Here is a 22861-nt window from a genome sequence, read left to right as displayed (position 1 = left end):
ATCCCGGTACTGTCCACCCGCCTGCCCCCCCCCCCCCCCCCCCCCCCCCCCCCCCCACCCCCCCCGCACTGAAATGAATTAGGGAAAAAAGAGGAAGACTAATCTATCAAAAGCAGGGGAATGGAAATATCAAATCTAAAAACAAAACCAGATGAATTAGAAATGAGAAAAGCAGTAGAGTTTATAAATTCAAGCGCTACCTCATTTGAAAGACAATAACATCAATAAACCTCTTAAATAGCATTGTGCATGAAACTTGTTGTGATGATGAAATGTTCTACGTTGGCACTGTCCAACACAGTAGCTACTATCACATGTATCTGTTAATCATAGAAATATGCTAGTGCAACTAAGGAAGTACATTTTTTTTTTTCTGAGCAGTAAGGGGATTGCAACCTTCGGCACGGTGTGGTCTGCACCACACTTAGTCTGTGAGCGCACCGGCCATCTCTATATAGGATCCGAACCCACAGCCTCGGCACTACCAGTGCTGCACTCTCCTGAGTGAGCCACGGGGAAGGCCCAAAGGAAGTACATTTTTAATTTTATTCAATTTTAGTTAATCCAAATTTAAATTGTCATATATGTCTAATGGCTGCTCTATTGGACAGAGTAGCTCTAGAAAGTAGTCAGGAGAAAATGAATAAAGAAAGAGATACTTAAAACTATAAATATATGGATGAAGGTTAAAATGGAAAATGCATAGGAATTTATGCTAATAAATTAGCAGTTTTTTTTTTCCTTTTTTCCTTTTTGGTGTCCGGCAATGGATCGCAACCCTCAGTGTCGCGCCCGTACCGGACCGGGACCGGCAACGGGATTGCAACCCTCGGTGTTGCGCCCGCACCTCGCTCAGCCAGTGAGCGGGAACCGGTCTGTATGTGGGATCCGAACCCTCGGCGGGAGCGCCGCTGCGCTCCCAAGCGGCGCACTGTAGCAGTGCGCCACCGGGCTGGCCCTAAATTAGCAGTTTCTAAAGGAAAATCCTGACTCCAAGAGAAATAGATAAGCTGAATGCAGCAATAACAAAGGAAGACTTTGAAAAATTTGTGAAATAATTGCTTTTCTAAAAAGACTTTGGGTCATAATAATTTTATAGGCAATTTTATTCAGATATCAGGGAACAGACTATTCCTATGATGAGAACTGCATGAAAGAAGAAACTAAAGGCTATTCTCTTTTATGAATATAATTGCAAAAAGCCTTAAATAGAATTCTTAGTAGTGAAAATCTAGAATATACTACTATAACAATACAACAATCAAACTATAGCACCAAGTATGGTTCCAGCTCACAGCTATATTCCTCCACCTTCTTTCTCTCCCCTCATCCCCCCCTGCTGCTCTTGCTCACCTCTGTATTCTGATCCGTTCATATATAGAAAAGTTTAACTCTTTCTTTGTTGTCTCTTTTCAGTCTATGCCTTAGGTCCCCCTCATATTCTCCCAACCATTCCCTGTCTTATCAAATTATTTTCCCAATGAAATTCCTTAGAGGGAATTTGATACTATCTGGAAAATAAGTTTTCTTTATTTTGCTACCAATACAGCACATCTCATCAGTAGGTCAGAAGGAGGAGAGAGAGAGAGAGAGAGAGAGAACACCACATGATCATCTCAACAGATGGCAAAACCATTATCTTGAATTTTAATTTCTTGAAATAGTCACTCAAACTAGCTTATAATAGGGACATTTTTAATAAGGCTACAACAGAAATTTTCATAGACTTTTCATAAATAGGAAATGAAATGAAGCCAGCAAAATGATAAGGTTGCTTCATATAGTCAATAGGCTTTAACTTTTTTTCAGAAGTTTTAGCCAATGCAATAAGACAAGAAACAGAAATCAGAGGTATAACTGTTAAAAAAGAGAAGGAAAACTTATTGTAGATGATGTACGTGCTTAGAAAAACAAACAACAAGCAAGGGAAAATCCTTAAAAAGAATAAGAGTTTAGAAAGGAGACAGACTGTTAAGTAAATACACTACTTGAATAGTCAATAGCCTGCAAACATATAATATGCTAAGGGAAGAAACTTACTCAAAATTTCCAGGACAAAAAAATAATTGAAACTTTACTGAAGGAAATAAAAATTTTGAATACATGGGAAGACCATTTGGGTGGCAGCTGATAGAAACCCAACCCAGACTATATCTTACGATCGAAAGGGGATTTGCTGGAAGGATACTGTAGTAATTTACATACTTAAAGAAAAAGCCATAGCTTGATAAATCTGGAGATAGGAGGTAGTAGAACCAGGGGCATGCTACTCTCTGGACTCTTTTTCTGCTTTCCGTAGGTATTAGCTTCATTTTCTGAGGCTCTTTCGTGTATTGGGACATGGTTGCCCACGCTAGCAATCTAGGAGGAAAGAAAGTGCTCTTCCCCTCATTTCAGTATGGAAAATACCAAGGAAGAACTGTGATTATCCAAGCTTGGGTTATGTACTTGCCCCTTGACTAGTCGCTGAGATCAGGGCCATGGAGTAACGTAGATGAAAGACCATCAGACTCGTGTGGAATGAGTAATGGGGCAGGAGATGTTTCCAAAATAAATTGCCAGGAGCTATTATAAGTAGGGAGGGAGAGGTATTGGGTAAATAACTACAATAGATGTACCTTTCAGAAAGGACCAGTCACATGCCTAGATGAGAGCATAATATACTAAGATGATAATTCTTTTGCTAAATAAATTAAGTAAACAATTAATTATGCTTTTGTTAAATATACTTGGTGTGAATTCAAAAGGGAGATTCCTTTTTAGAAATTGACAATATGATTTTAACTAAAGTTTTCTTAAGCAAGTGTGAATAGCCAAAAAGAGGAAAAAGGAGGGCTTGAACTGCCAGATATTAATAGATATTATAAAGCTATAGTAAGTAAAATTATGTGGCCCAGTCATTTTTTTAAAAAAAGGCAGGTTTTATGGGAAAAGGAGGAATTGGTAAAGGGACACGTAAATCAACTACCTTGTATATTGATAAATTAAAAAAAAAAAAGACAGGTTTATCTAACAGGATAACTCAGAAATAAACCATAATTTATTTGGGATTTAGAATACGTCGTCAGAAATCAAAATGGATTCTTACATTTTGATGGGAGAGCCACCCCACCCCTGGTGTGTATGATATGTAGTTAAATTTTCAAATCTCTTTGAAATTATAGGAGATCCAGAATTCTTGGGAAATTTCTAAAACCACGAATTTGTATATTGAAAATAACAGTATCTATGTGACTGATTTAAGATATTCAAAATATTATTGATACTTTATTTTTTGCACTATCATACTGTTTTGTTTTAGTGAGCATAAAGCTCTTTATCGGGGCTTTATTACGTTATTCCTAATTCTTAGATACTCCAGCCCCAATTTGCCTATCCACTGGGAATTTTAGGACCCTTATTGTCCTGAGGGATAACTACAAACCCATGTCACAGATGTTTTGAGAAACATTGACAGTTTCTATGAATATTTTTTCCTCCCTTTTCTGGATAATTAAATCTCTTCCTTTCTCTTTGCTTTGCAGGACTGTAAATTCTCAGCCTTCTTCCAGTATAATCTTTGTGTGTTGCTATATGGAACCGAGTTGATATGTCTCTTGTCAGTTTTAAATGGAATTACCATGTCACCTTGAGCTCCTCCTGCCTGCAGTTTATCAGATTGTCACCATTAGCCACACTACAAAATGAATCTGTAGTTATTCCTGATTTAGATCATCCTCATCTCTTTTTCTTGCTTTCTTGTCTTTTCTCAACCCATTGAACTCACCTTACATTATTCATCCTCTCCTGCAACCCGAAGTTCCTTCTTAAAAGGAAACTGCAAACTGCTTTGTAGGAGACTAAGAAAATCATGACTCGCCCTAGTTACAGATAAGGTGAATCTTCTGTTTCTTATGTAAAAGGTTGTCTGTTTTCACATTCAGAAATGCAGGACGTCCTTCTTGATCTACACCATGTGTTATGTTTATTTGCTCATAAGTAAAGTACAAACACAATGTGAGCTGTCACACAGAACCCTGGATTAGGACAATGAGAACTTGGGGTCAAAGTGAACTGCTGTTTTTTAACTCTATGATCTAGGTTATTTAAACTCTTGGAGACTTATTGTCTTAGTGTTCAATAATGTTTCAGAAATATTTACTTTGAAGGGACTTGATGATTAAATAACATAACACAGGTGGAGGCATGATGACAATGCCCAGCACATAGCAAGTACTGAACAAATGTTTGTTCCATCTGAATCTCAGCACTTGTTCTCTCGATGAGCTCAGTGGTACAGATGCTGCTACCGGAGTTTATGAGTCTGGAAGATTTATAATCAATCTGGAGGGTTTATGGGGTACATGAAAAGTTGTCTTTGTGGAGAGAAGGGAGAGGATTTATGGCAGGGACAGAAGGGAGATAAAGGAAAGGAGAATATAGTAGACATTGAACGAGAGTCAGGAAGAAGTCAAAGCAGAGAGGAAAGCTGGCGTGGGGAGTGTGGGAGAAGCAGCTGAGACAGAGTGAGCTGAATGGAGTTGCTCATTTCGTGCACCTGAGCCACATTATTTTTGGTACCCTGAAGGCTTAGTTACCCATGATTTCCCTCATGGGATTTTTGATATTATTGAGAAAGACCTGTGTGACTCTGTTTCTGTATTTTGGCCTCTATTTAGTCAGAAGCATTTCATGCTTTCAAAATCAGCTTAAAATAAATCAGAGCAGGGGGAATTTTCATTTTTCGCTTTGTCAGAGCAGACCTTTCCAGTGCCCCAGGGAGTATTTTGCCCATGTCCTTGGAGAATCAGAGGAAGAGTTCTCTTCCACTCTCAAATTCAGAGAGGAGAGTGGATGCTCCAAAAGACTCACACCAAATTGAGTTGGGAAGAGCCACGTCAGGGCCCAGTGTGATCCTTCCAAGGCAGGAATGAGTAGCAGATGGCATTCTGGCTGTATTTTCTAGGATACAAAAACTGTGTGGACATCCAAGATACTGGGCCCCTTTTGGGCCTGGCTTCACCTCCTTTCGGTCCTATTTTAAGCTCTGGCTGCACTATTTTCCCTGTATTTCTGCCCCGGGGATTCTCTGATGATGTGGGAATTGCCTCATACTCATGTATGGGTAGACCCAAAGGGCTAGGACACTAATACCCTATGGGGTTCCCTCATCAATATGGGGTGAGATAAATGCTCCCTCTTCTATTCCTCAGAGGGATCATTCTGTGCATCGTCCACAACTCCTCTGGTGATGCCTGTAGAACCCAGCCCCAGCTTCCCTGTTTTGTTAGGTTTTACTATTATTTAGGCATAGTAAGGCCAACAAACCAGAAGATGGCTGACATTGCAAAGATAGTTTGTTATACTCACAGATCCTAATAGAAGGGGCACATCATGCCATGGGGTGGTGGTCACGTGAGGAAGCACTTGGGTTGGTTACAAGTCAGAGGGAGATGGGGTGCTGTGGGCAAAAGCCTTATTGTGGTTTCCACAGGAGGGAGTGGGAGAAGCGGGGTAAGCAGGCTGGGGATTGGCTAGTTTGAATAATTCCAATGGGCTCTGGAGTATTGGGACTCTCCCTTGTTGTCTGGTACCAGACCCTGGGGTGATTAGAGCAGGTGGATAGTGGTCCAGAGTGTGTGAGACCAATAACTGGGATGGTTGGGGATGTAGATTCTGGATTGCTTAGTTTGTATTTGAAAAGTGCACCCCTGGGATGAGGACTCCTTGTGAGGGGAGTGGGGTGACAGGGGAGGCAGGAGGCTAAGACAGGTGACTCAGGTGTATTATTGGGTAGTCTGGAAAAAGGAATATTTATGTAGGGCAGATGTTAAAGCATCAAGTTTACAGAATCTAGAAACATGGTTAATACACCCACAGTATGACAACTCAATATTACACCTGTGTCTTGACTTTCCCTTGTTATTCCCTGATTTGCTCCCTCTTTCCTCCTCTCATGCTTCCTGGAATCACTTCCAGAATAAACTATGTGCCACAAGCCCTTGTCTAAGGGTCTACTTTCTGAAAAGAAACTAGGCTGCGACCTATCTTGGAAAGAACTCAGGATGGGTTGAGAAAGGCCCCATTTTTAGTGTACTTTCTGTGACATCTTTTCTACTTAAAATTGTTAATACTATTCTTTCTTGCCTTTCACCTTGAAGTTTTACTTTTACTTTTTGAAAAATAATCCATCATTGATTAATTAATTAATTCAGTAAACATTTCTTCAGGGCCTACTGAATATAATCATGGTGTTGATGTAAAAGAAGCTTAGGACAAAATATAAAGCATACAATTTATTGAGCCAATATGATGATTGCATTGGGGGAAATGCATAGGTCAAGTTGCCCTGAGAAATGCACTCTGAAGGGGACCAGCAGAGCTTAGCATTTTATAATCACAAGAAAGGAGAAGAATCAAAGGGGATAGAGAAGAGGACAGCCCTCCTTATCATTACATCAGTTTTTTTATTAGTTGTACATGATATATAGATTTGGGATGGTTACTAGATTACATTCTATAAGCAGGAATCTTGGGTAAGGGTTACAAGAAGCATTCTAGATTATTTTGTCATTTCTGGTGCCAGTCTGTATGCTTCTAAGTTAAAATGGTCTTATGATAATGTTTTCCAGGACATGCTTATCTCAGATCTTTTAAGACACTGTAATTTAACTGACTTGGTCAGAGTATATTTTTTTAGCTACCGGTGAGTTTATATCTGTGTAGTGGATTGGATTATGTCCCCCCAAAACTCATTGAGGCTTGACTGGTGTACCCCAAGTTTTATGTATTAGAAGCTTAGCCCACACTGTGACCTTTAAGAGGGTAGGAAATCCTCTTATGGTAATTATAGGGTGGAGCCTTGAAGAGGTGATTGGATTATAGGACCATGCAGTAGTGAATGGGTTAAAAATGGTGGTTGTGGTGTGGTTCTGAGGGCTTAAAAAGAAGAGGTGAGTCTGTCCCTCTCTCTCTCTGCTTCCACCATCTTGCAATGTGAGACCCCTGGGTCACTGTCGCCACCACCAGATGGACTTTGGACTTCCCAGCCTCCAAAATGGTAAGCAAATAAATTTCGTTTTCTGTGTAAATCACCTAGTTCCGTAGTATTTTGTTATAAGCAACAGAAATGGACTAATACATACTGATAGTTTTAATTCAAATCTAACACCACAGCATTCTTCTTTACCTTCCCCCATTGCCTACTTTTATTTTTCTTCTCCTGAAGTAAGAGCTTTGGTTCCTAGTGCTCTCAATATAGTTGCTCATTTGCTCTGTCCTACAATGTAGATGACATAGTTTAGAACTACTGCTTTGTCATTACTACTGACAGCAAACCTACTAAGGGAAGGTCAAGATTTCTCTGCTGTGTGTGCACTTAGAATTGATTTCTTTTTTTTTTTTTTCCTTTTTGTCTTTTTTCGTGTCCGGCAACGGATCGCAACCCTCAGTGTTGCCCCGTACCGGACCAGGACCGGCAACGGGATCGCAACCCTCGGTGTTGCTCCCACATCTCGCTCAGCCAGTGAGTGGGAACCGGTCTGTATGTGGGATCCGAACCCTCGGCGGGAGCGCCACTGCGCTCCCAAGCGGCGCACTGTAGCAGTGCGCCACCGGGCCGGCCCTAGAATTGATTTCTTTAAGGAGGAACAGGAGGAGTACTGTATTCAGAAGATATTTGAATTAATTCTTATTTTCCATTATGGTTATATTTCTAATATGATATATAGTTAGGTTTATTTGTTTCTGTTTGCATTCAATTTTAGGATTTTAAAATTTCTTATTTATTTTATTTTATTTTTGAATATTAGAACATTTACATCATTTAAAAATAAAAACTATAGGGCCTGCCTGTGGCTCACTTGGGAGAGCATGGTGCTGACAACACCAAGTCAAGGGTTAAGATCCCCTTAATGGTCATCTTTTAAAAATAAATAAATAAATAAATAAATAAATAAATAAATAAATAAATAAATAAATAAATAAATAAATAAATAAATAAATAAATAAATAAATAAATAAATAAATAAATAAATAAATAAATAAATAAATAAATAAATAAATAAATAAATAAATAAATAAATAAATAAATAAATAAATAAATAAATAAATAAATAAATAAATAAATAAATAAATAAATAAATAAATAAATAAATAAATAAATAAATAAATAAATAAATAAATAAATAAATAAATAAATAAATAAATAAATAAATAAATAAATAAATAAATAAATAAATAAATAAATAAATAAATAAATAAATAAATAAATAAATAAATAAATAAATAAATAAATAAATAAATAAATAAATAAATAAATAAATAAATAAATAAAAATAGAAATAAAAACTATATATGAATGTGAAGTTTTTCTCCCATTTCTAGCTTGTCTTCCCTATTCCTACCTCCTTCCCCGTAAGTAATCATTTTCATGGTTTCTGGTTTATTCTTTTTGGTCTTTTTGCAAAAATAAGCAAATACATTTACCCTCACTTCTTACTCAAGAGTGTCCCATGCATGTTGCTTTTTTTCCCAAAGACTGGCACAGCCTGTCTTTGAACTTATCTCTGGACACTGCTCCAGCCTCAATAAGCTGTGTATTGTGCCTCTGAACATTTGCATATACTGTTTACACCGAGTGCTCTTCCCTCTCTTCCTCTCCGGCTGAAGAGCTGCTCATGCTGTAGACCTGAATCACATGTCATGTCCTCCATGTGGCTTTCTCCTGAGCCCCAGCAGACTGGGTGCTCCCTCCCCTGGCTCTCATAGCACTTTGTTTGCCACTGGTTATGGGGCATTAGTGTGATTGCTGGTGGGTTGACTGGTTCCCAAGGGAGCCAGTCTCATTCATCTTTCTATTTCTAGGGCTCAGAATGGAAGCTGGCCATTGAGGGAATTCAATCTGTGTTTATCAAGTGAATAAATGAAGGAATGCAGGGAAATGTGCAAGGAGTTCATTGTAAGGCCTTCACTTAGACCAAGTTTAAGAAATTAGGCTGCTGCTCTTGTTCTGCCTCCTAGAACCAGATCTTCATTAACATAGAATAGATTTTTATTAACATAGAAGTAGCCTTTATTAATAGGACCAGATCTTATTAAGATATGTTCAGGGCTTTAAAAAAGCTATCTTGCATTTCAGGGGCTTGAGGGGTCTGTTTCCTGATACTAATATGCCTTAATTTTCTCTTGATTGATACAAAACCAGTTTGGATGGACACCCCAAGGGAAGGGTCAGTCATGGCCATGGTCACTGCTGACCTATAAGTGTCCTTGGTGAAGGCTCAGGGAACTTGGTGAGGTGCTCACTCATGTGTGTGAAGTTCTTTTGATCTTGGTGTCAGAGCTGTCCTTCAGGTACAACAAGCCACGGCAATTTTTTCTGCAGTGTGCTGCAGGTGGCTGATCAGGGTTTTGGGGAGGCATCCTCACATGCACACAAATCTATGCTCTACCCACATGTCACACACGTTATGTGCGCCAGCTGGCACTGCTTCTCGCTCCTCTGTGCACATCCCTTGTGCCCCATCCAGAGCCTTTGTGCGAATTAGAAAAAGGCATCCCCTCTGCATGGATGGGGTAGAAAAAGTCAGCCCCCTCAAATGGACACAGCTCCCTGGGTGCATGGCTTGGTGACCTGACAGTGTCTTTGTGCAAAGATAAAATCTTTTTTTCCTTTGGGTAGAGCATAACAACATAAGTCAGTGGCACTTGGGTAATGGCAGTGGTAATGTTCATGCCTTTAGGCTCTATTTTTTCAAAAAAAATTTTGCTCATAGTCTTCTTTTATAGTAGTTACTTATTTATTAATTATTCGTGATTTCATATTTATTTATTTGCTTTTGTTTTTATAATTTTTTGTTTTAGAACAGTTTTAGATTTATAGAAAAATCACAAAGAGATCTATATACTTACATGTAGTTTCCTCTATGAGTATTATTAACCTCTTACCTTAGCATGGCACATTTGTAACAATGGACCAAGACTGATACATTATTGTTAGCTAAAGCCCACACATTACTCACATTTCTTCAGTTTTTACCTAATGTCCTTTTTAAGTTTCAGGATCCCATTCAGGATATCACATCACATTTAATCATCATGTCTTCTTAGGCTCTCCTTGACTGTAACAATTTCTTAGCCTTTTCTTGTATTGGGTAACCTAGACAGTGTTGAAGAGTACTGGTCAGTGTTTGGTAGAATGTTCTTCAATTGGGATTTGCGTGATGTTTTTCCCATGACTAGACCAGGTGTTTTAATAGCTTTCATTATTATTTAGGTTTAGTAAGGCCAACAGATCAAGAGACAACTGCCGTTGTAAAGATAGCTTGTAATACTCACAGGTCCCAAGAAAGGGGTTCCACATGATGTCACTGGGAGCCATATGGGGAAGCAGTGGGGTCAGCAATGAGTCAGAGGGAGAAGGGGCGCTGTGGGCAAGAGCAGTATTGTGGTTTCTGCAGGAAGGAACAGGTGAGGCAGGGTAAGCAGGCTTAGGCTTGGCTAGTGTGAAAGATTTCAGTGTCTCTGGAGCATAGGGGCTATCTGGTACCTAGGTGTCTGGTACCTGACCTTGGGGTGATTGGGGGCAGGTGGATAGTGGTGAGGAGAGCGAAAGCCCTTATAAGGGAGGTGGTGTGGGGTGTGGACTCTGGATTTGTTGATTTGTATTTGAAAAGTGCAGCCCTGGTGGGAGGACTCCTCCTGAGGGGCTGGGGGTTGGGTGGGTGATGAGGGAGGCAGGAGGTGAAGGCAAGGTGGCTCCGCATGTCGTCAGGTTGTCCAGAGCCAGCTGTGTCTGGCATTTGCACATAGGGCAGATGTTAAAGCATGACGTTTATGGAAGCTAGAAACATGCTTAGTACATGGGTTATGTGTTTTGGGGAAGGAGGCCACAGAAGCAGAGTGCCATTTTTGTATTTTCATCACATAATGGAAAGGGTACATACTATCAACATGACTTATTGCTGTTGACGTTGACCTTGATCACCTGGCTGATTAGGCTCTACTTTTGTGACAGCATTTCCACTTGATGTCTGACTGTAACATTTATGTCATATGCTCGAAGTGTTTTAAAGTAGGACATCAGTAAACATCCTGTGTAACTTTCCTTGGGTCTTGATATTGCAGAAGAATCAACTTGTTGATGGTGAGTTCTAGTTCTTAGAGGTGGGGCCTTCTTTAGGGCGGGTGTCTCCATAGGATGGAGTTTTGAAACTTGGGCCTCAGGCAAGCTGAGGTCCCGGGGCAGATTTGAGTCTGAACATCCTCACTGTTCCCTGAAGTGGTGGTGCATTGCATGCTTCCACCTTCTGAATAAACATGTAAGCAGATACCAGTGGCTCTCTCAGGGGTTTGGGGCTGATCCACTGCCATGAGACAGGATATATCCCTAATACTCAGCTATGAGTCAAAATACAGTGTTAGCCTATTTTTCTGAATATAAATGTAAAGATTCCTGGTTACTCCATAAGTTGCCTGACCATCAGGAGCCCTCTGACGTTGGTGGAGATGGAGAAATATGTACATTGCTCTGCTCTGCTTTGAAATGTTGGAGAAAGCAGGACCAGGAGTTGGTTGGTGATTCACCTGCACATCTTTCTTTCCTCGTGCCTCAGGGTCTAAGTCACAGAACTGTCTGTGGAATTCCCTCATCGATGGGCTCACAGGGAATGTCAAGGAGAAGCCACGGCCAACGATCGTGCATGACCCCCGACCACCGGAGGAAATCCTAGCTGATGAATTGCCGCAGCTGGACAGCCCAGAGGCCTTGGTGAAGACATCCTTCAGGTTTGATGGATTGAAACTCAGTTTGTTCCTTCTTATTTGTTTGGGAGTTGGGAGTTTTTTCATTCTAGTTGGATGCATGGTCAGCTTGGCCAGCAAATTACCTCATTTCTTGGTACTGAGTAAATTAGAACTGATGAAGGAGTGTTGGAATCAATGCTAGCTGGACTTCTGGCTGCATTTCCTGACTGTAGTGAAGATCATATCAGTAGTTGAGTTGCTTTTGGTATTTAATTGGTATTGGCATTTAAATGCTGAGGCAAAGGGTTTACTGATGTTGGCAATTTGAATTGGATTAATGAGTCTTTTACTTCAAAGGAGTATGATGCATGCAGATAAGTGCACAGAGAAAAAGCACATGGTGAGAATTAATTCAGCCCCGTGTCTTTAGAGCCTTGCGGGTGGGGGTGGGGGTGGGGGGGAAGGTTTCTAGTTGTAAGAGATGTAAGAGCCACTGTCGACTGAAATGAGGCGAGAATCTTCTTGTGTTGATTCCCGGGTGCTGTTTACTCTGTTCCTGTGCATTTCATTGGTCTTGCATATTCCTGCAAAGGCCTCTTTTACTTTCTCTTGGTATTGTACTCCATTTTCATTACAACTCTGTCCCTTACCTTCTCATTCGTATTAAGTAAAAATCAATCTGGGTATGAATGTGGTGTTAAAAGGTGAATTTTTTCCCTCTAAACAGGCCTTTCAATCTCACTTTTGAAATATGCTATCAGAAATTAAGATTTAACCATCTTCCCAGTATGCTTTCCTCTCCTCCTTTCTTCTGTTACCTTAATTTTAATTTTTTTCACTTTTCTTTCCACTATAGACTTTCATACTCGGCACATGACTATTCAAGCATATAAACCTTACTTTTTCCCCCATAAACAATCCAGACGGCTCTTGGAGTGTATGAAATATATTTGAAAAATGTGCTTTCTTTTGCATCCAGGTGATTTGTGTGATTGCTCAGTAAAGGCCATTTTACTGTTTGAAGGTTCTTAGAGTAGATTTAATTATAGATGAGTTCTGAAAAGGAGTAATGAATGGGGGTCTGAATTTCTTTATACAATGTGAGGGATGCATTGTCGAGACAAGAATTGCAGGCAAATGCTTTTCTTATTCTTAATAAGGATTTTGTTCTCGCATCATGTGGTTTTGAATAAAATAGAACCCGCTCACATAGAAAGAAGTACATCCTGTGAACCTGTGATTCTCTGTGAGTGACTGTGGTGGAAGAGGGGGTGGTGAATGGCTTTCTTGGTGGGCGTGTTCGCATCTTGGAGTATCTCTTGTGGAGTCAGTCCCTTCACATTCAGTGTTCTCACAGCTATTCCTTCCACTCCAAACCAGGTCTATCATCTTCTTCAATGAACAGCTTAAGGGTTGCTCTCATGAAAAGCATCTCATATGCTGGCCCAGCCTCACTACTATCGTTAGTTCTCTTTGCATTTCCTCCATGCTCCTTAATAGAAAGAATGCATTGATGGCTGTGAACTTCCTCTGATCTGCTGGTTGTATCACGTGTCAATATCTCGGTTCCTGAAAGAGATTAAATTATAAGTTTTTTAAAGCTCAGGACTTATTTCTGGTTCCTTGTAACACTTGGTGCAGTAGGAAGGACACAGCAGGTACAAATATGCCAACCTGTTAGCAGTTGAGCCTAGAAATCCATTGGCCTTGCTTATTTATTTCTTGGTATCCTTAATACAACTGTGTGTTATTCTGGAACTATCCCTTCTTCCAAGGAAGATGGCTGGTTTCGATGGCGATGTTAGACGGTAAATGTTCCCTCACGTGCTTATCCTTAACTGTGGTGGTCATGACTAGTTGTGAGATTTGTTGTGTGTAAATTATTATAAAGATAGTGCTCAAGGGTGGAAACAGTTTACTTCACAATAAGTAAATTAGAGCAGAGTCAAAGTTACCCTTGCAATGATGTCACTTGTTTTCTATATGCCTTTTGGATTGTGAAGAAAGAAATGAATTGCAGCTGGGTTTTAAATAATGCTTGTAGAAATGTATCCCTCCCACCCCCCATGTCACTCATAGAGTGAAAAAGTCTGAGAATTGCTGACTCCCAGTGTTAGTGACCTAGGAGAAATGGTGCACTGTACCCTACATTTCTTAAACTCCAGGGTACATCGATGGTCAGTGCTGTCAGTCCCTAAGATAACTCTCTTTACCACCAAGGGGTACAGTTTTCCCTCTGCTGAGTTTGAGGCATTGAGTTCTTCTCTCTGACTCTGAATCCAGAGCCTCTCAGCCACGCTGCTCTGTGTGTGTATGTGTGTGTGTGCATGTGTACGTTACATGTACACACACACTTAGGGGATCTGCATGGGTGATTGGTAACAGCCTGTGCCTCTCAATTCTGGAGGGTCTTGTTTGCTGAGAATGAGCACATGGTCTCCATGAATCGGCATCATCTGTCCTCTTACAGCTTCTCTGTAGGATCATTAACCAATGAATGAAACAGGGTAAGTGATATCTCTAGGTACTCCCTTCTCTTTCTCCTTGTTCATACTTAAAGGGCATTTGGAATCTTTGGCCACGAAATATGGTCATCAGTCCTTACTATCAAACAAGATCCAAATTGCAAAGACAGTAAGCCCAGTGTGCCAACTTGGGATCAGGTCTGGATGGGGTCCCAAAATGTGCTTTTCTTTTCTTTTTTTTTTTTCATTTTTGTCCTTTTTCGTGTCTGGCAACGGATCGCAACCCTCAGTGTCGCGCCCGTACCAGACCGGGACCGGCAACGGGATCGCAAACCTCGGTGCTGCGCCTGCACCTCGCTCAGCCAGTGAGCGGGAACCGGTCTGTATGTGGGATCCGAACCCTCGGCGGGAGCGCTGCCACGCTCCCAAGCGGCGCACTGTAGCAGTGCGCCACCGGGCCAGCCCCAAAATGTGCTTTTCTAACCAGCTTCAGATAAAGCTGATGTTGCTGATCCAGGGACCATACTTGGAGAACCACTGACTACATGATAGTTAATATCCCTTTGAACTAAAAAATATTTTGATATGTTAGTTTGAGCAGGTCACTTACCTAATCTGGCCTCAATTTTTTAATTTCTGAAGTGGGGATAAAGAGACCTACTTCCCAGGGTTGTTGGGAAGATTTAAAGAATATAATGTATGTGGAAGAGACAAGCACCCAGAACGTGCTCAGTAAGTGTTAGTTTCATATTTCTGCTTAGAACTCACTGGAGTGCTTGTGTGCCTGGAGCCTACACACACAGAGCAAATAGGATCAAACTTGGGTTTTGTGGCTCCAGGTGCAGACACTGTGGGTCCTGAAGGCTACTAAGCCTATGGCATGAAAAGTCTGCTTTCACAGCCTGAGATTTTTGAAAGGAAGAAAATGGGAACCATAATTAAACAAAAAGGCTTCAGTACCTGGAAAGTAGACACCTCTGGGAACTCACCCTGATGCCCCTTTTCCTTGTTCCTCATGTTCTCTCCTTTTGAATCTGTTGCTCTGCTCAGGTTTTTCTCAAAAGAGATGAGAAAATAAGCTGAAGCTGGACTAAGGAAGACAGACAAGTCAAGCCAGTTTGATTAGTGACAAGAATGTCATTATCTGCCACTAGAGGACCCAAAAGAACAGGAGAGAGCTGGCTGCTGGTAGCCTTTTCTCTCATGATCCTCTGGTGTACAAATCTACAGAGGTGGGACCTGGCCCAGACTGCAGTGAAACTAAAGGAAACCCTTGTTTATTGAGCATCTGCCATGTGTCAAAAACTGTGCATTCATTTGCTCATTTAATAGCCCAAGCCCTGGTAAGGTAAGTATTGTTATCCCACTCATACAGGTCAGGAAACTTAGGCTCAGAGAGATCAAGCAACTTGTCCAAAGTCACCCAGAGGTGGCAGAGCTGGAGATTTTCAATCCAATTTACCTGGCTTTAATGTCATGACCACCCACCATGTTCTCTTACTAGCACATCACCTTGGCTTTTATGTTTCTGGGTTTGTCGTTGGTGCAATATGATAGTGTGATTGGTTGTACTAATCTGGGTGTGCACTTTGGATAGTTTGATATAAATCCTATGTATCCTGTAAGACTGACCCTGTTCTGTTGTACTAAATCTTTTTCTAGTCCAGACTTATGTTTTCAATCCATCCACTCCTTTTGGCTAGAAGCCCTTTAGGGCACTGCTTCTCAAACTTTATGTCTAGACAAATTCCTTGGGGGATTCTCTTAATTGCAGATCCTGACTCAGTAGGTCTGGGGTGCAGCCTGTGAATCTGCATTTCTAATAGGCTTCAGGTGATATGTTGGTCTAAGCACATCCTTCTGAGTGGTGAAGCATGGGCTTTGTAATCCATCGAGTTTGAATTTGCAAGTGCTATTCTAAACTATATGATTTGAGTCATGTTTTGATTCTCAGTTTCCTCGTTTTTCAAATAAAAACAGTAAAATAACAACACATGCCTTGGGTTGTTAAGTGGTGACAGCCCCTAATTCCTTCTCTTCCAGTTTTCAAAACCCTGTTTAGGAGTGGATTGATCCTCTACACTCCTACCCTTTCTTTTATGACTAGGACATGCGGTGAGCCCTGGCCTGGGAATGTGATCCCTGTGGACGCATTGTGAGCAATGCTGACTGCTCGTCTGACCTCCTTGGGCAGTAGTGGAAACTCTGAAGCCACCTAGTGCATTGGCCATGTCACGTACTTACCTTGAATCACCCCAACATAGGTTGAGTTGCTGGGTTTTGATAATTTTGCGTTTGAAACAATAGTATGCTTACTCCCTAGAGAATTACTGGGGGCTTGATCAGCTTCTCTTCCCACTTAGAATGGACTTATTTGGGCTTTGGCAAGGGCTTTCTAGATTCTATACATAGCTTACTAAGAATGTGTTTCAGAGAGCAGAGCTGCATTGAGCCAACACCCTCAGCTACAGATGAGATTAAGGCCTTGTCAGATCCCGTTTAATGGATTGCGTTTTCCATGCAGAATTAAATCTCTGAACTCATCCTCATTTTGGCTTTTGGCAGTCATTTTTCCACTAGGGGCTGCTGCCAAGAAGTCAGTTTCTGTGTTGATTACTTTCAGGAAATGTGCAGTCTGGCTGATGGTATGGCATGGCGTGGGGTAGTGTCCCCTGCAGCTTCAGACCCCACCCCGGGATGAGTCATGGCTTAAAATTCCCAGTTAGCTCATGGGAAGTCTGGTCACATGTATTTCTCTATCACCGCGTGGGGGTCACCCACTAGGAACTTCTGGGGACACCTCCTCCGCTGACTTAGTGTTGCCTCCCTGGAGTTTCTATTATTCCCCTCTAGTCTCTGCTAATCCACATCAGTAGGGGCATCCTCAAGTTTGCCAAGGGAATGAATGAAAGAATGAATTCCGAGTACTTTTAAAGCTCAGAGGAGGTTTTATCGCAACTTTGGCTTCTCATAGGGGAAATATTTAGGTCTCTCTTCGTAAGTAAGCTTTTGGAGACAGATTTTCAAGCGTTGGAAATTGGCAACTTGTGTACAAGGTAGACGCCGCTCTTCTTCCTTTCTTTCTGGTCCTTCCACTGGTGTGTTGTGAAAGAGGGGGTTTGTCTCTGTGCCGGTCATGAGAATGTGCCGGTCATGAGAATGTGCCTCTCACATCTCTGACCACAGTGAGTGTATGTGACTCATGGCCCCGGCTTCTCTGTGGGGAAATTTGTCCCTGTCACGGCCAAGGCTGTGCATCCCAAGGGTTCCCTTTGACAACAACTGAGCTTGGCAGGGATCTTGAGGCCAGCTGCTCCTGGGAGATGTGCAACTCCTCTGATGGCAACTTTGGCTTGATGACTCCCTGATGGCCTTGCTGAGCTGTCTTTAGAGCTGCACTGCAGCCTAAGGTGCTTCTGGCGATCCTCCTTCCTTCTCTCCTTCACTGGGAGTCAGACCTGCATCCTGGTCTGATAACTTTCCTGGCTTCCCCAGCTCCTTATCTATTTTCTCTTACAGACTTTTCCCCTGATAAATTCTTTGCATGTTTGATCCTGTCTTGGCATCTGCTTTTCAGAGGACCCAGGCTAACGTAGTCTCCCATCCCGCTGTGGTCCTCTGCTGGCCCTTTCTCTTCTACTTCAGTGCTGTGGGCACAGCTCCAGTACTACAGCCTAGAGGTCCTGGGACAGTCTCTCTATATTTAATTTTATATTTGGTGTTATGTCTTCTCCATGGTCTGTAGTGGCAGGGTGAACCATGGGACAGGCTACAATTTTCTTTAGTATCTAGTATTCTTATTGCCTACAAGAGACTTTGCTGAAACACTGGGATTAACTAAAGAAACCACAACAATGTAAGAGGGGAGAATTTAAAATTATACTCAAAATATAACTGTTTCCATTGTCCAAGGGAAATGTTCAAAAAGGTTGAACTCCTTATAGAAGGTTTGCTTTTGGACACACTCTGGTTCCCAGCAAGTGGACATATTTCCAGGGCTAACTTCCCCTAGAGAATGTGCCCTTCTTCAAACCAGAGAACATTGTCATTGGGCTGTTAGGAAATCCAGGCTTCTATCCCCAGAAATGGAGCACACCTGAGGTGTCCTCAACCCCTCAATGGAAGCCTAAATCACAATAACTCTTAGCAGCACATTTTACAAAGTATGTTTTTCAGGAAGGCATGGGGAGCCTCAGTACTGTCTGGTGGGGGAGGAAGGTTGGGACACTTCTTCTGGAACATTCATTTGAATCTCTCTGCCAATGTGAAGTGTGGATGAACTTCCCGTGCTTCCTAATTAGCAGCAGGAACTTCTGCCCTAGGCCACACAGAGACCAAAGTTTGCAGGGAATCCCTGAAGTTCTCTCTAGGGAAAGGAAGGAAGCATGAAGACTTGTGATCAGTTTGGACAAAATACCCCAGGGGTCAGTGTGGGAGTGTGCCAAATGCCTTGCTCCTCTCCAGCTGCATGGACAATAACTCCACTGTACACAACTTGTAGACTCCCAGGAAAGAGGTTTCCAGTAGAGCGCTTAATGTGCGAAGGCAGCACTTAGAAGCTATGGGAGCGGAAGCAGCAGGGTCGTGGAGGTTGGTAGGAAATCAGGGGTGTAGCCCAAGGCCAAGGGTGCTCTGCCTTGGGTACCTCCACAGCTGGCTGCTGGACCTCCTACCCATGTTCTCCTTGAACACTTTGCATCCCCACCCCCCCATAAAATGTCCCACATTATTCTTGCTTATATTCCCATTAGATACTAATTCTTCTGGGGGGCAGGACCCACTGCCTGGGTTCCCTGGCATACTGTAGATGCTCAGGGTGATTTGCTGATTGGATGAATGGACTGTGGTTTTGCAGCCCAGTTCATTTTTTCTGGTTTAACTCACCAGCCTCCTATGTAATTCCAGATGCTGGATATATAAATTCAGTATATCCCAGGCATTAGAGAAATTCCTGGTTGGGAGAGAGGGCAATGAGAGTAATGCTGTTGGATGTGCACTACAGACTTGAGGAGCCCAGGATGCAGGCAGTGTTCTGCAGAGCTTAGCTTGCCGGGGGCTGCCCCCATCAGACTCCTTTCTTTGCTAAAATTTTTTGACATGGCTTATTAGAGGATAGAGGCTTTATTCTTGTCAATCAGTAGGGAATGGGGAGTTACTTTACAGAAAATGTTTTTTATAGATTGACATCATAATATGAAACATACTTGTGTAACAGGGCCACAACTTTTTCAGTATCCCAAGATGTGTGAGAAAAATGTAAGCTTTTTAATTTTCTTTTTAGTTGAGCTGATCTTCCTCTAGAGCCCCTACTTTACCAGGTATGAAAACTCTACATTTAAAGTCAAATATGAACTTTACATTTGGACAGTGTTTTTGTTTTTTGTTTTTGGCTGGTGATTTAGTTTCCTTAAGTAAAATGCTTACTTGATCAGATGTCCCCTCTGTCCCCTGGCACCTTGCTGAGGTGGTGCCTGGCTTTGTGGGGCTCTGGTGTGGGCAGCTGAGGAGAGCGCCCTCTGCTGGCAGCTGTGATCTGGCCTCCCCTTTCCCTTGTCTCACCATCTTCTCCGCACATGGCGGTGCTTTGGACCCCACTGCGTCTGGTTGTGATTCTTCTATGGTTCTGGATCAGATGGTCAAGGCTTTAGCCCTCGGCTACTTTGTCCCCATGTCAACTGGTCAACTACTCGGTCACAATCCCAGGTAACTTCTGAGGTTTGGCATTGGGAGCTTGTGGGAGCATCTGGGGCCTGTCTAAACCACCCCAAACCTAAGGGACCACCTGAGAAAGCTAAAACCCAGCCCCCCTTTACCTGACTGTGCTGGCCACTGAGATTACTTTGACATGGAGCCTCCAGTTTGTGGGCAGATGTCCCTCTAGAGAGAGGAGAGGAGGACACACAGGCCTCACCTAGCCTCTTCTGTTCTAGTGTCCCTTCTCCCTATAATCCCCTAGCCAGAAAAGCTGGATCTTGAGTCTCCCACTTCTCCTTACCTTAAATCATCCTCTCTCCATACAAGGCCTTGGGCTAATGGTAGATGAGGTAGAGAGACAGACTGGCCTAATGATATGGGACCCTACGCTGGAAAATGTCTCAAAAATACCATATGTCACCCCTGATGAACTTTCCGTGATGAATGACTTTACTGCTTTTGTTTTTTGGCAGTAAAATTAAGGTACCCTAATTAAAAATAAAGTGAACCCCTTGAAAAGTGTGCTCTGTGATAATGCAAATCTAGATATCACTTGACTCATGACTGGTCCCTCTCCTCTGCAGCAGGGGCCCTTGGTCACATTATTAACTTTAGGATAATGTGACCCTGTGTTTTACTCTGTAGAAATGTTTGCTCCTACTTACAGAATCACAGCAGGGTTCTTGACCTTGCTGGTGGGAAAGGAGCAGCTTCCTTCTTGTTAGACTCTTTCTGACAATAAAAGCTCTCCTCCCATTCACGTGCTCAGTGCTCTTGCACAGTTCATCTATGCTGGGCACTGGAGCCCCATGGGGTGGACAGGACCAGCACCTGCCCTGCCCCCCTGGACCTCCCACAGATCAATGTATATGTTGAATGGCACTTGGTATAACCATAAAACAGGCCACCCTGGGACATGGTGGACATAGAAGGGGAAGGGCCAGGAGGCAGGAAGACATGATATATGTTGAAGGAACTGTTTGATTTGCTTCTAAGGCATGTGAAGGAAAGGTGGGTCAGGTTTTGAACCAGGTAAAGGAAAGGTAAAGTTGGGACCATATATACTAGGGCCTTATTTACCATGAGGTTTTATTTCACAGGAATCTCTGGAGCTCTTGGAATTTTTCGAGGAAGCAGAAAGGAAACTGTATATTTTTTTCATAAAGTTACAGAATTATGAATTACATTTCCATTCCTTGGTCTTGTACACACACAGCATCAAAATGAAGGTTTCCTGGCCTGCGGCAGAGATGGAATAATGAAGCCGGAGAACAGTACCGGGGACAGAACACCTGGGTATTCTGCAGTGCCTGGAGGAAGTGCATGGGCAATTTTGGAGAGAAATTTGTGAAAATATGTTTTCCTGCACAGATGGAAACAGAAACCTTTTTTTTTTTTTTTTTACTTCTAAATGCAGTGATAGCTAATGGTCATTGACTAGGCTGCTCCATAACTGTAGTCTAGCTACAGTTGTCCATTTATTGATTACTGTTAAGTGCAGCCAGAAGTGAAGTTGCTAGGACACATTACCTCCAGACCCTGGAAGTCAGCTCGGCTGGGGGAGCATTGTTATTCGCACAAGAGCTGCAAACATGCTGTCCTTAGTTAGAAGAGGTGATAACTTGCTTAGGTGATGAGGCTCAAGTACTTGAAGGTGAATGTGTCACAAACTGCCCAAGAGGGTGACTCATGCACTCTCTGCAAAGTCAGAAATAGGAAGATGCGAATCAAATAGCAGACTTGGTCCAGGATCCAAAATTGTCAACTGTGATTTGTTCATTGTTCTTATTCTTTGAAAATGGCCCAGATTTTGAATAAGAAAAGTGTGTGTTTAGGGGGGCTGAGTTATAGTAGTTTAATTATGTGTTTGTGCAATGTTCTGCTAACTATTTTGTCCTTAACTATGTCTAACCAAATCAGGTTTGAGTTTCCTTAGTTGTTAAGTTTCCAGGGTAGCACTCTATCCGGCTATTGTGTGCAACTCTAAGCCAACTTATAGGTATTTATATTTAAGAAATGCTACTGCATTTGTTTTTTTAAAACCGATTTGACAATATTTAAGCTTCTCAAAAAGTTGCAAGACTAATAAAATGAACATCTGTCTTCTGCCTAGAGGCAGCTTTTATCATTTTGCTACATTTGTTTTAAATCTATCATCTATCTGTCTATCCATCTATCTTTCTTTTCCTGAATCTTTTGACCCTGAGTTGCAGACATCATGACCTTTTAACTTTAGCTTGTATTTGTTAAGAAGAAGGCCATGTTCTTACAGCAGGATTACCATATTCAGGAAACTTTATATCTATATAACACTATTATCTAATGTACAGTTCATATTCGAATTTCACCAGATGTCCCAATAATGTCTTTTGCAGCAATGTTTTTTTCTTATCCAGGCTCCATTCCAGAAGCACACATGACATTCAGTTGTTGTGTCTCTTTAGTCTCCTTTAATCTGAAACAGTTTTTCAGCCTTTCTTTGTCTGTCATGACATTGACATTTGAAGCAAACAGGCCATGTGTTTTGTTGTGTGCAATGTTCCTCAATTTGGGTTTGTCTGGTTACTGCCTTGTGAATCTCCAGGTTATCCATTTTGGCAGGAAAACTACAGAAGTGATGCTGTGTCCTTCTCAGCCTAGCAGAAAGGAGGAAGATAGCGAGTTTGTCTTCTTGCTTTAGTCATTTTGTGTCTTCTAATTTGCCTACTGTAAAAATACTTTCCTCTCTTTTGTAATTATCTGTGGGGAGATACTTGACACTATGTGAATAACATTTTCCCAACAAACTTGTGCCGTGGTTCTGGTATCACTTGAGGATTCATGACTGAATCAATGGTAATTTCTAACCCTATGATTTTTTCACCATTTACAAGATGATATTTGACTGTACGTAAGAGTTTTCCCTCCCTCCCTTTCTACATTTTACCATCAATAGGGACTCTGGATAGTTTCATCCAATGTTTAATAAACCATCATAT

General features: G+C 41.7%; 1 protein-coding gene across 1 annotated transcript in view; it reads left to right on the top strand.

Annotated features, from left to right (window-relative positions):
• The window catches only part of PDE1C (phosphodiesterase 1C, calmodulin-dependent 70kDa), a 430964-nt gene that overhangs the window by 23319 nt on the left and 384784 nt on the right, over positions 1–22861 (top strand). The window contains exon 2 of the mRNA XM_008572443.1: positions 11595–11766. The gene's annotated coding sequence lies outside the window, so the exon portion shown is untranslated. The remainder of the gene's footprint in view (positions 1–11594; positions 11767–22861) is intronic.

This window comes from Galeopterus variegatus, unplaced genomic scaffold (genome assembly GCF_000696425.1).
Source record: "Galeopterus variegatus unplaced genomic scaffold, G_variegatus-3.0.2 Scaffold785, whole genome shotgun sequence".
NCBI classification, from domain to species: Eukaryota; Metazoa; Chordata; class Mammalia; order Dermoptera; family Cynocephalidae; genus Galeopterus; species Galeopterus variegatus.
This window is presented reverse-complemented; position numbering and strand designations above follow the sequence as displayed.